Source organism: Bos taurus, chromosome 7 (genome assembly GCF_002263795.3).
Source record: "Bos taurus isolate L1 Dominette 01449 registration number 42190680 breed Hereford chromosome 7, ARS-UCD2.0, whole genome shotgun sequence".
Lineage (NCBI taxonomy): Eukaryota > Metazoa > Chordata > Mammalia > Artiodactyla > Bovidae > Bos > Bos taurus.
In genome coordinates, this window is record NC_037334.1 from 27541147 (window position 1) to 27553998 (window position 12852).

The following is a 12852-nucleotide window of genomic DNA, read 5'->3' on the forward strand; positions in this document are numbered from 1 at the left end:
ATTTTATGAACCATAATACTGATTTTATATCTTTAAAGTTCTTAAACACTTACAGTTCTTCTTAGCACATCACTAACTTTTATTGGGAGATCTTTGGTCAATTTTCTTTTTTCAGATGGGGAACGCATGTACACCAGTGGTGGATTCATGTCAATGTGTGGCAAAACCAATACAATATTGTAAAGTAATTAGCCTCCAATTAAAATAAATAAATTCATATTAAAATTTTTTTTTCAAAGTATTGAAGTCTACTAACCCTTCCTATTCAAGTACAGTAGATGTAACAATTTTGTTGGTGTTAATTGCCCTAAGATTTATATATACTTTTATCAGAAATAAAAATTTAAAATATTTCAACAGAATGAATGTGTAGTAACTTAGGAATTTCCAGTCAGAAATCTCTCTCTTGAAAAGCAGCTCTAGCTTGTTATTTAATTTTGATGCTAGAGGACAGAGAGAGTCGTGCTCCCTGAACATGCTTCACATGAGGTCATGGGTAACACTGAATTGTCACCTTTAATTGGAGAACCTGGTTTGAGTCACCCACATTGTGTGGAGTACACTTAAAAAAATATTTATTTATCTATTTAGGGCTGCACTGGGTCTCTGTTGCTCTAGAGCATAGGCTGTATATTTGTGCCCCACAAGCCTAGTTACCCCATGGCACACGGAATCTTCCCAGACCTGGGGATTGAACCCATGTCCTCTGAATCAGCAGGAAGACTCCCAACCATTGGACCACCAGGGAAGTCCCTAGGGTACATTTAAAAGCAATCACATGAGACCATAGAGGCCTTAGTCTCAGTATTCCAAACTAGATCCAAGTTCTTTTGAGCTATGAGGCTTAAGCATCTGTTACTGAGTTCCCTTTTCTAACCCGCAGAGATTTTATTTTCTTGTCTTCAACTACAGATATATATGTTTAAATCTCTCTCTATATATCTGTTGTATTCAATATATTATTTTAAGTCTTAGCTGCTGGACTGGGGAGATTTTAACATGCTCTCAGCAAGCCATTTTCATCTGGATACTCGCTTTTAATATTGGCAAAATGAGTTCCATCTTTCTGTAGTGCAGTTTACTTGTTAGATTTTTTTAAAAAGATGTTTCCTGATACAAGGGAATTTCTTAGGAGAAATAGAATTTAAAATTTAGATAATAAATCCATTTTTATCTGGAGTGAGTCCTGTACCACATATTCTTTTAGTGTTAAAATTTTATTAGCTCTAACAGCTGACTTTCAGTAAATATTAGTGGCTGTTTTGGGATTTGGAGAAGGGAATGGCTACTCACTCCAGTGTTCTTGCCTGGAGAATTCCATGGACAGAGCAGCCACGGGGTCACAGAGAGTCAGACACGACTGAGCGGCTAGCACTTTTGAGAAACTGTAGTGGTCCCCAAGCTTCCTGATGTGCGTGCGTATCACACAATGCTCAATCGAAAGGGATGAGCACTAGGACAGAATATATTTTTCATTACAGAGAATTCACTGGAAGTGGGACCAATTTACATTTTACCCAGTATGTAAACATAGAGTTTCATGTGGAAACAAGTTAATTGGCACCATATTTCTGATGTCTTCAGCAGCATTTGAGGGTCCTTTATAGGTGGGGTCCCAAGCAGCTGCCCTGTGACCTATCTTTTAAATCTGCCTCAAGTTACTTCTTCTGGTTTTAAGTCATTTTGCAAGGAAGTCTACATTAATTTCCTTTAATGAAAGGAAAATAACATCAGTAACTTTTGCCAAAATGGATGTGAAGTGTCTTTGAACTGCTGGACTGTCCTTGTCGTGTTTTTTCCTGGGTAGCAGTTGGTGTGGTGCGATCTTTTCATTCTATTAATAATATGTTATGCATGGTCACATCCCTGGTTAATTAGACTTACAGTTTTCAATTAACAGCATTTTTGATGATACATTATTATCCTTATTAGTTAGGTCATAGACTATATTATAATAAAGGCTGAAGACTCTATTGTCAGCATAATCTTGAAAGAACCATTTAACTTTATGAAATGTATCTGGTGAAGAAACTTCATACTTTATTTGATGTCTAATTTGACCCCCATAAAGAACCAAATGATTCCCTTTTCCCTCCTCTTCTTTGAATAAAGTGTCCAGCACTTCAGATGGTATGAATATTTCTCTCAGTTAAGATGAATAACATTGTCAGAAAATGAAATCTAAATTTTAAAAAATTGAGTAGATGAGCAGTCAGATATTTTTTAAAGCAATTTATCATGTCTTTGGATGAAATTTATAGTTCTATGTGAAGCTGATTAACTCCATTAGATTTTAATTATTGTTCCAAAATCAATACTTTCACGAGCCTCCAGCAATTTCATTCACTCATCCAAATGAAGTGGGTGGATTTGGGGTGGACATATTCTTTTAGTTGACATTGAAACACTCTATTTGGTTTAGATTGTTGTAGCTCACTTTTTTCCTACTGTTCAAATACAAAGGGATCAGAGGAGATTTGTAATAGGTCTTTATCTAAACTTCCCAGCAGCTATGGAATGATTGATTTTGTCTCCTTTTGTCTTTTCAACTCAGGAGCCTATAGTGTAACCTGATGAGAGATTTGGCAGTGGCCTCTGTGATGTGCCGTGGAGGACTGAGTTGGGTGTGGGTACTTCTCTCCAGCCCTGCTCGCTTCATTCTCACTTTTAAATGAGACTGTCAAGTTTAGAGAGAGGGATCATTTGCACCATTGCTTTTCCAAGTTACTGTGCTGTGCTGTACTTAGTTGCTCAGTCATGTCCGACTCTTTGTGACCCCATGGACTGTAGCCTGCCAGGCTCCTCTGTCCATGGGGATTCTCTAGGCAAGAATATGGGAGTGGGTTGCCATGCCCTCTTTCAGGGGCTCTTCCTAACCCAGGGACTGAACCCATGTGCCCCTCATTGCAAGTGGATTCTTTACCATCTGAACCACCAGGGAAGCCCAAGAATACTGGAGTGGGTAGCCTATCCCTTCTCCAGGGGAACTTGCTGACCCAGGAATCAAACTGAGGTTTACTGCATTGCAGGCAGACTCTTTAACAGCTGAGCTACCAGGGAAACCCTTCCAAGTTATTTTGTTTCCCCAAACGTAAACAACATTCTGGCATCTATCACTGTTTCTCTGACTTATGTTAATTTTGTGTTTGAGCTTTATATAAAGTTACATAAATTGAATCATAACACGCATTCTTTTGTGTCTGGCTTTTACCCACCAGCATGATGTGTGTCAAGTTTGCCTTGCTATAATGATAAAGTAGTAGTAGTATTTCATTCTTTCTCATTGCTCTCATTCACTGCAGAGATTGACAAACTTCTGTATAGATCTAGACGTAGTAAGCATTTTTAGCCTCGTAGGCCATATGGTCTATGTTGCAACTCCTCAACTTGGTGAATGTGGTGCAAATACAGCTGTAGATCTGTAAATGAGCATAGCTGGGTTTGACCCACAGGCTATAGTTTGCTGACCCCTGCTGTATTATTGAAACACCATGCCACAATTTATTCGTTCTGTAGGTGTTTAGGTTATTTTTGTTTTGGGGAAATTATGCCTAAGGCTGTTATGAACATCCTTATGTATGTCTTTTGTGCTTATCTTAATGCTTTTCATGTGGTGGAATTGTTGGATTAAAAAGGATACATATGTTCAACTATGGCAGATATTGACAGCATGTTTTCTGAAGTGGTTTTACTGGCTCATACTCCTACTGATAATCTTCCAGATGATTTAAATTTGTACTAACACTAGATATTGTCATTAAAATTGGCCAATTTGGATTTTTATAGTATATTCAGGATTTTTTGTCCAATTTTTGAAAATTGGTTTCTCTGCTTTTTTCTTATGGATTTGTTATATTTCTTTATATATTATGGAAATGATCTATTTATTGGAAATATATATTGCAAATATTTTTTTCCTATTTGCTGACTTGCCTCTTTCACTTTTTTAAAAAAAATATTTTTTTATATTAATTTTATTTTTTCACTCCCATAGTGATATATTTTCACATAATAGACTTTCTCAAGTGTAATGAAATATGATTTATCAACATTTTTCTTTATGGCTAGCTCTTTCTGTGCCCTGTATAAGGAGAAGAAAATGGCAACCCACTCCAGTATTCTTGCCTGGAGAATCCCAGGGACGGAGGAGCCTGGTGGGCTACAGTTCACAGAGTCACAAAGAAATTTATTTAAACTAAGGTCACAAATACAGTTTCTTATATTAACTTCTAGAAGCATAATTATTTGTCTTTCGTATTGATGTCTATCATCTAACTGAAACTGATTTTTTTTGTGTGTGTATGTATGGTATAAGGTAGGGGTCAACAGGACCTTTTCCCTTATGGCTACCCAAATGATCCAACATCAGTTATCAATGATTTTTTTTGCTTGTTTAATTTTAGAATTTTACTGAATTCATCTATGGAATTCTTAAATTCAGTTATCAATCAATAAATCAATTAATTGATCATCTTCAGTGGGACTGGCAGTTCCCTTACTTTCAGTGTGGCTCTTTTTGTGTGTGTGTGCAGTGAGTTAGAAAATGGTATGAGGACAAAAGTGGAGGCTGATGTCCAGACTACTTCCAGTGCACATGTGCATTTCATTTTCTGTGTGGGATTTATTCCTTCAAGTTCTGCTGTTTGATTATTTGATCTTTTCTGACTCCAAATACCTGTTTCAAGTGTTTTATCCATCTTTTATAGTTGTTTTCCATTGAAGGTTAGTCTGATACAAATTACTCTGACATATAAACCATACAGCTTTAAAACAAAGTTTTTATTTCAACTTGTTATTGGATTTGGCCAATTCAACTGGTGGAATATAAACCAAACCCATGGATTGGAAGAATCAATATAGTGAAAATGAGTATACTACCCAAAGCAATTTATAGATTCAATGCAATCCCTATCAAGCTACCAACAGTATTCTTCACAGAGCTAGAACAAATAATTTCACAATTTGTATGGAAATACAAAAAACCTCGAATAGCCAAAGCGATCTTGAGAAAGAAGAATGGAATTGGAGGAATCAACCTACCTGACTTCAGGCTCTATTACAAAGCCACAGTTATCAAGACAGTATGGGACTGGCACAAAGACAGAAATATAGATCAAAGGAACAAAATAGAAAGCCCAGAGATAAATCCACGCACATATGGACACCTTATCTTTGACAAAGGAGGCAAGAATATACAATGGATTAAAGACAATCTCTTTAACAAGTGGTGCTGGGAAATCTGGTCAACACTTGTAAAAGAATGAAACTAGAACACTTTCTAACACCATACACAAAAATAAACTCAAAATGGATTAAAGATCTAAACGTAAGACCAGAAACTATAAAACTCCTAGAGGAGAACATAGGCAAAACACTCTCCGACATACATCACAGCAGGATCCTCTATGACCCACCTCCCAGAATATTGGAAATAAAAGCAAAAATAAACAAATGGGACCTAATTAACCTTAAAAGCTTCTGCACATCAAAGGAAACTATCAGCAAGGTGAAAAGACAGCCTTCAGAATGGGAGAAAATAATAGCAAATGAAGCAACTGACAGACAACTAATCTCAAAAATATACAAGCAACTCCTACAGCTCAACTCCAGAAAAATAAATGACCCAATCAAAAACTGGACCAAAGAACTAAATAGACATTTCTCCAAAGAAGACATACAGATGGCTAACAAACACATGAAAAGATGCTCAACATCACTCATTATCAGGGAAATGCAAATCAAGACCACTATGAGGTACCATTTCACTCCAGTCAGAATGGCTGTGATCCAAAAGTCTACAAGCAATAAATGCTGGAGAGGGTGTGGAGAAAAGGGAACCCTCTTACACTGTTGGTGGGAATGCAAACTAGTACAGCCACTATGGAGAACAGTGTGGAGATTCCTTAAAAAACTGGAAATAGAACTGCCTTATGATCCAGCAATCCCACTGCTGGGCATACACACTGAGGAAACCAGAAGGGAAAGAGACACGTGTACCCCAATGTTCATCGCAGCACTGTTTATAATAGCCAGGACATGGAAGCAACCTAGATGTCCATCAGCAGATGAATGGATAAGAAAGCTGTGGTACATATACACAATGGAGTATTACTCAGCCATTAAAAAGAATTCATTTGAATCAGTTCTAATGAGGTGGATGAAACTGGAGCCTATTATACAGAGTGAAGTAAGCCAGAAGGAAAAACACCAATACAGTATACTAACACATATATATGGAATTTAGAAAGATGATAACAACAACCCTGTGTACGAGACAGCAAAAGAGACACTGACGTATGGAACAGTTTTATGGACTCTGTGGGAGAGGGAGAGGGTGGGAAGATTTGGGAGAATGGCATTGAAACATGTAAAATATCATGTATGAAATGAGATGCCAGTCCAGGTTCAATGCACGATACTGGATGCTTGGGGCTAGTGCACTGGGACGACCCAGAGGGAGGGTATGGGGAGGGAGGAGGGAGGAGGGTTCAGGATGGGGAGCACATGTATACCTGTGGCGGATTCATTTTGATATTTGGCAAAGCTAATACAATTATGTAAAGTTTAAAAATAAAATAAAATTAAAAAAAAAATAAACCAAATCCAATTTACCATATGTAAAAGAAATTTTCTTCTTTTTCCTTTCTGTTGTAGACATATACTAGGGGAAGACTTTCAGGTGGATAACATATTTTCCAGGTTTTGGCCTTGGCTTTCCTGATTGAGAAGATGCCTGTTTACAGGTGTGCAGCTTTCTCTTTTTATTTTCTACCCATTTTATGGATTCAAGTTCATACTTGGGGGTGACAATAACCACTATCATGCAGTGCTTATCATTTACAAACCACATTGTTACTCATTATATCATTAGTCCTGCCAACAAGACTATCCTGTGAAGGAAGTGTTGTTATTACCCCTCTGTAGCCATTGAGCAAACTCAGACTCAGACAGGTTATGGGATTTCCTTTCAATCATATTGTCAGTAGCTGGCATATTAACGGTGAAATCCCTGCCTTCCATAGCACCCTTTTCTCATTCTGATTTTACCCTAAGAATAACCTGGCAATTGGCTGGAAAATCTACAAATATAATTAAAGTAGTGTTTACTCTCAAGGACTTCCCAGTTTAGTGCATTATATTACACTGTTTCTTAGGAAGTAACATTGTTATTTTTCAAAAATGCCAAAGTTAAAATGTCCTCAAGCTTTAGCACAATCTGGAAAATAAAGATATGAGTAGACTAGAAAAGAATATTAAATTTGGAAAGTTTGGGGAAGGTAGAGCAAGGGCTTTTCTCTACTTACATTTTTATAGAATAATGATGCCTAGTTTGGGTTCAGGGGAAATAGGACTAGTATTTCACATGAGAATCTTCTTATGCACAACTCTTAGAAATTTTGGGAAACCTCTGTCACCTTAACATTTTTCAAATTCTTTAATGCTTATATGTCTTTTCCTTCAATTCATGTGCTTTGGGAAAAAATGTATTCAAGTGAGAATGAGTCTCTCAGTGCTTTCATCAGATGAGGTGCACCCCAGAAACAGACAAGGTTAGAAACAGACCCAGCCTTTGACCACAAGAAACTTCCTCATGTGCACCTGTAGAGTGACACAGGCTTGTCTGAGTCTCCTTGTCTCCCAGGGTATGCTTGGAAGCACGTGTGCCTGCTTTCAGTTGTCACAGAGACTGGATGGAGCTACTACTGACATTTAGTTCCTTGGGGCCTTGAAGTGGAGGGACTTAAATGCCATATTAAAGTGAAGTGAAGGCCGCTCAGTCATGTCCGACTCTTTGCGACCCCATGGACTGTACAGTCCATGGATTCTCCAGGCCAGAATACTGGAGTGGGTAGCCTTTCCCTTCTGCAGGGGAATCTTCCCGACCCAGGGATTGAACCCAGGTCTCCCGCATTGCGAGTGGATTCTTTACCAGCTGAGCCACAAGGGAAGCCCATTAAAGAAGCCATATTAAAGAGTTTTGTATTTTACTGTGCCATCCACAGTGAGTAATTGGAAGCTGAAATTATTGTTGGAAAGATTAACCAGGTGGTGATTTAGGGTGATTTTCAGAGACAGAGGCTGGAGGCCAGGCACCAGGTTAAGATTTTGTAAAAATTGACACAAGCAGAAACTAGGAGTTACATTCGAATATGAGAATGAGGACGGAGGGTTTGTTACATCTTCAAATCCATCTTACAATAGTCATGAGAGAAAAGGGATGTACTCCATATTTTGGAGGTATGAAAGGGGAGAGGAGTGGGGCACTCAGACAGAAGAGAACTTAGGTTAACAGCAGCGTAGTGAAAAGGGAGGAAGGCTATACTCTAACCCGCACCTGGTTTATCTGATGCTCATTAGGCTCTTGCTTTGTACATGAAAACGTTCTATTTAATCTGTGCCTAAAATTGATCCAGATATTATTTATATGCCTCCCTCCCTCAGGCCAAAGTAAGTCAAAAGTTGATCCTCAATGAAAGAGTGAAACTTATTAGTCACTTCTCTGTAGGCACAAGTGTTACAGAGCTACTCAGAGAAAACAAAAGGATGGTTCAGAATGCCTCGGGAACTAATTTGGAGTTCAGATATTTCAGGTTGAAATATAGAAACATTACTTTTGTTTTGGTTACACATATGACTCCTGTGTGAATTCTGGCAATTCAGTGAACAGTAGATGAGATGATTTCTTATTTCTTCTCTCAGAGATTTAGATTGATTAGTGAATAATTTTGCTTAGTTGTAAGAACAAGTCTAACAATATTTTCTAGATAGTCTGTTCTCTAGGTAGCAATTTCCTTTGCTCTGCTCTAAAAACACACACACAAAAACTGATACACTTTGCATATGAAACTTTAATACTCTAATCAACCAAAAGAAAAAGTCCAAAATGTACAAATGAAAAATTCAAACAATTGGCACAGGTTTAATATTAGCTACTCATGTATATAACTGTGTAAATTCAAAAGAGCTAACCTATGTGTATGTATAACAATTGTTTACATGTGTGCCTGTCCATAAGGATCAATTCATGCATTTCTTCGAAACCCTAGGTGCTGCCTCTGTGAAGACACCGGTACTCCATTCACATATCTTACCAGAAAAGGTAATCCTGTTTCCATGATTGAGGACACTGTGCATCCTGTATTTAGACAATGTAGTTTTCACCTTATTGGTTAAAATCCTTCATGATGATGATACGGGTATAGGCCATACTTGTACCTGTCAGGGGACACCTGTAGGTGTCCCCTGACTAACAGCTTCACACAGAGGGCTCCAAAAATAAGTTTGTAAACCACCTTGACATGAGAAAGCAGACTCCTTGCCAGGGTGCTAGCACAGGTCTAGGCTTAGGAGAGCCTGTGGGGTCTGCTCACTGTCAGTATTCCAACTCATTGATACTGATGATTTTGTGGGCATAGAGGGCAGGGGCTGTGTAGCACATGTGTCAATCATTCTGTATTCTCTAGTGTCTATCCTTGTGCTTTTCTCGTAGTAGGTGCTCTATAAACATTTATTGATTGAATTCATGATACTTGGAAAAAATATCCAGAAGCAGTTATGGCATATAATATTTGCTATTTATGAGCTAATATGTTTCTCATTCAGCCACACAAAGACCTCTTCAGTTCAGTTCAGTTCAGTTGCTCGGTCCTGTCTGACTCTTTGTGACCCCATGAATCGCAGCACGCCAGACCTCCCTGTCCATCACCAACTCCCAGAGTTCACTCAGACTCATGTCCCTCGAGTCAGTGATGCCATCCAGCCATCTCATCCTCTGTCGTCCCCTTCTCCTCCTGCCCCCAATCCCTCCCAGCATCAGAGTCTTTTCCAATGAGTCAACTCTTTGCATGAGGTGGCCAAAGTACTGGAGTTTCAGCTTTAGCATCATTCCTTCCGAAAAACACCCAGGACTGATCTCCTTCAGAATGGACTGGTTGGATCTCCTTGCAGTCCAAGGGACTGTCAAGAGTCTTCTCCAACACCACAGTTCAAAAGCATCAATTCTTCAGCACTCAGCTTTCTTCACAGTCCAACTCTCACATCCATACATGACCACTGGAAAAACCATAGCCTTGACTAGATGGACCTTTGTTGGCAAAGTAATGTCTCTGCTTTTGAATGTGCTATCTAGGTTGGCCATAACTTTCCTTCCAAGGAGTAAGCGTCTTTTAATTTCATGGCTGCGATCACCATCTGCAGTGATTTGGGAGCCCCCCAAAATAAAGTCTGACACTGTTTCCCCATCTATTTCCCATGAAGTGATGGGACCAGATGCCATGATCTTCGTTTTCTGAATGTTGAGCTTTAAGCCAACTTTTTCACTCTCCCCTTTCACTTTCATCAAGAGGCTTTTTAGTTCCTCTTCACTTTCTTCCATAAGGGTGGTATCATCTGCATATCTGAGGTTATTGATATTTCTCCCGGTAATCTTGATTCCAGCTTGTGCTTCTTCCAGCCCAGCATTTCTCATGATGTACTCTGCATGTAAGTTAAATAAGCAGGGTGACAGTATACAGCCTTGACGTACTCCTTTCCCAGTTTGGAACCAGTCTGTTGTTCCATGTCCAGTTCTAACTGTTGCTTCCTGACCTGCATACAGGTTTCTCAAGAGGCAGGTCAGGTGGTCTGGTATTCTCATCTCTTTCAGAATTTTCCATGGTTTATTGTGATCCACACAGTCAAAGGCTTTGGTGTAGTCAATAAAGCAGAAATAGATGTTTTTCTGGAACTCTCCTGCTTTTTCAATGATCCAGCAGATGTTGGCAATTTGATCTCTGGTTCCTCTGCCTTTTCTAAAACCAGCTTGAACATCTGGAAGTTCATGGTTCACGTATTGCTGAAGCCTGGCTTGGAGAATTTTGAACAAAAGAGTCCAAAATGCAGTACTTGGATGCAGTCTCAAAAATGACAAAATGATCTCTGTTGGTTTCCAAGGCAAACCATTCAATATCACAGTAATCCAATCACTGGTCTATGCCCCAACCAGTAATGCTGAATAAGCTGAAGTTGAACGGTTCTATGAAGACCTACAAGACCTTTTAGAATTAACACCCAAAAAAGATGTCCTTTTCATTATAGGGGACTGGAATGCAAAAGTAGGAAGTCAAGAAACACCTGGAGTAACAGGCAAATTTGGCCTTGGGATATGGAATGAAGCAGGGCAAAGGCTAATAGAGTTTTGCCAAGAAAATGCACTGGTCATAGCAAACACCCTCTTCCAACAACACAAGAGAAGAGTTTACACATGGACATCACCAGATGGTCAACACCGAAATCAGATTGATTATATTCTTTGCAGCCAAAGATGGAGAAGCTCTATACAGTTAGCAAAAACAAGACCAGGAGCTGACTGTGGCTCAGACCATGAACTCCTTATTGCCAAATTCAGACTTAAATTGAAGAAAGTAGGGAAAACCACTAGACCCATTCAGGTATGACCTAAATCAAATCCCTTATGATTATACAGTGAAAGTGAGAAATAGATTTAAGGGACTAGATCTGATAGATAGAGTGCATGTTGAACTATGGACAGAGGTTTGTGACATTGTACAGGAGACAGGGATCAAGACCATCCCCATGGAAAAGAAATGCAAAAAAGCAAAATGGCTGTCTGGGGAGGCCTTACAAATAGCTGTGAAAAGAAGAGAAGCGAAAAGGAAAGATATAAGCATCTGAATGCAGAATTACAAAGAATAGCAAGAAGAGATAAGAAAGCTTTCCTCAGCGATCAATGCAAAGAAATAGAGGAAAACAACAGAATGGGAAAGACTAGTGATCTCTTCAAGAAAATTAGAGATACCAAGAGAACATTTCATGCAAAGATGGGCTCGATAAAGGACGGAAATGGTATGGACCTAACAGAAGCAGAAGATATTAAGAAGAGGTGGCAAGAATACACAGAAGAACTGTACAAAAAAGATCTTCACGACCAAGATAATCACGATCACTGACCTAGAGCCAGACATTCTGGAATGTGAAGTCAAGTGAGCCTTAGAAAGCATCACTACGAACAAAGCTAGTGAAGGTGATGGAATTCCAGTTGAGCTATTTCAAATCCTGAAAGATGATGCTATGAAAGTGCTGCACTCAATATGCCAGCAAATTTGGAAAACTCAGCAGTGGCCACAGGACTGGAAAAGGTCAGTTTTCATTCCAATCCCAAAGATCTCTTAGTTACATAAAATAATCTTTTATTTTAAGCTGGATTTTTTTGTTGTTTTAACTATGCTTTTAAAAAATCTGTTGCTTCAATAGGTGTGTTGGGGTGCCATTGCCTTCTCCAAGGTGTGTTTTAGCAGGGCACATTTTCTAGCAGTTTATATTACTACCATGTTCAGTGTTTGTGTTAATGGAAATCTCAACATTCTGATGAAGGCTGAGACTCATAGTATTTGAGTTTTAAAATCTTTCTTAGAGAAATAGAATATACACAAATGCCTTGTGTATGTTCCAGTAGAGTGTGGGCAGAACTAGGATCATAGTCATGTGCAACAGAAGCCCTCTATTTGCATATTAATTGATTTCTAATAGTGAAGCTCTCTATTAGCTTAGTATACATAGGTGTATCTGGGTATATGGTAAGTAAGACATGTTTGTGTTTGTACAGGTAGTCAACATGGCTTAACAATAATTTTGGGGAATTTTTTAGTTCTATTAATATTACTAGCTTACAATATTTTCATCAATTCTTAATTGTGTTTTCAGTGACTACAATAGAAATTTAAAACACAAACTGAGTTTCAGTGCATTACAAAAAGCACAATTTTGGCTTTCTGTCAATTTTCCTTCCTTCTGGTTTACAGTTAAGATCTGGAGCAGAAAGTGCCTAGGCTGTAAAGAATCAGGATGCAGTGG

At 38.6% G+C, this 12852-nt stretch overlaps 1 long non-coding RNA gene across 2 annotated transcripts in view; it reads left to right on the plus strand.

Annotated features, from left to right (window-relative positions):
• LOC104969133 (uncharacterized) overlaps positions 1-12852 on the plus strand; it is a 145095-nt gene that overhangs the window by 7898 nt on the left and 124345 nt on the right. For both annotated transcript variants that reach the window (XR_807733.4, XR_807732.4), the window contains 2 exons: positions 6655-6743; positions 9048-9100. This is a non-coding gene — a long non-coding RNA (uncharacterized lncRNA). The remainder of the gene's footprint in view (positions 1-6654; positions 6744-9047; positions 9101-12852) is intronic.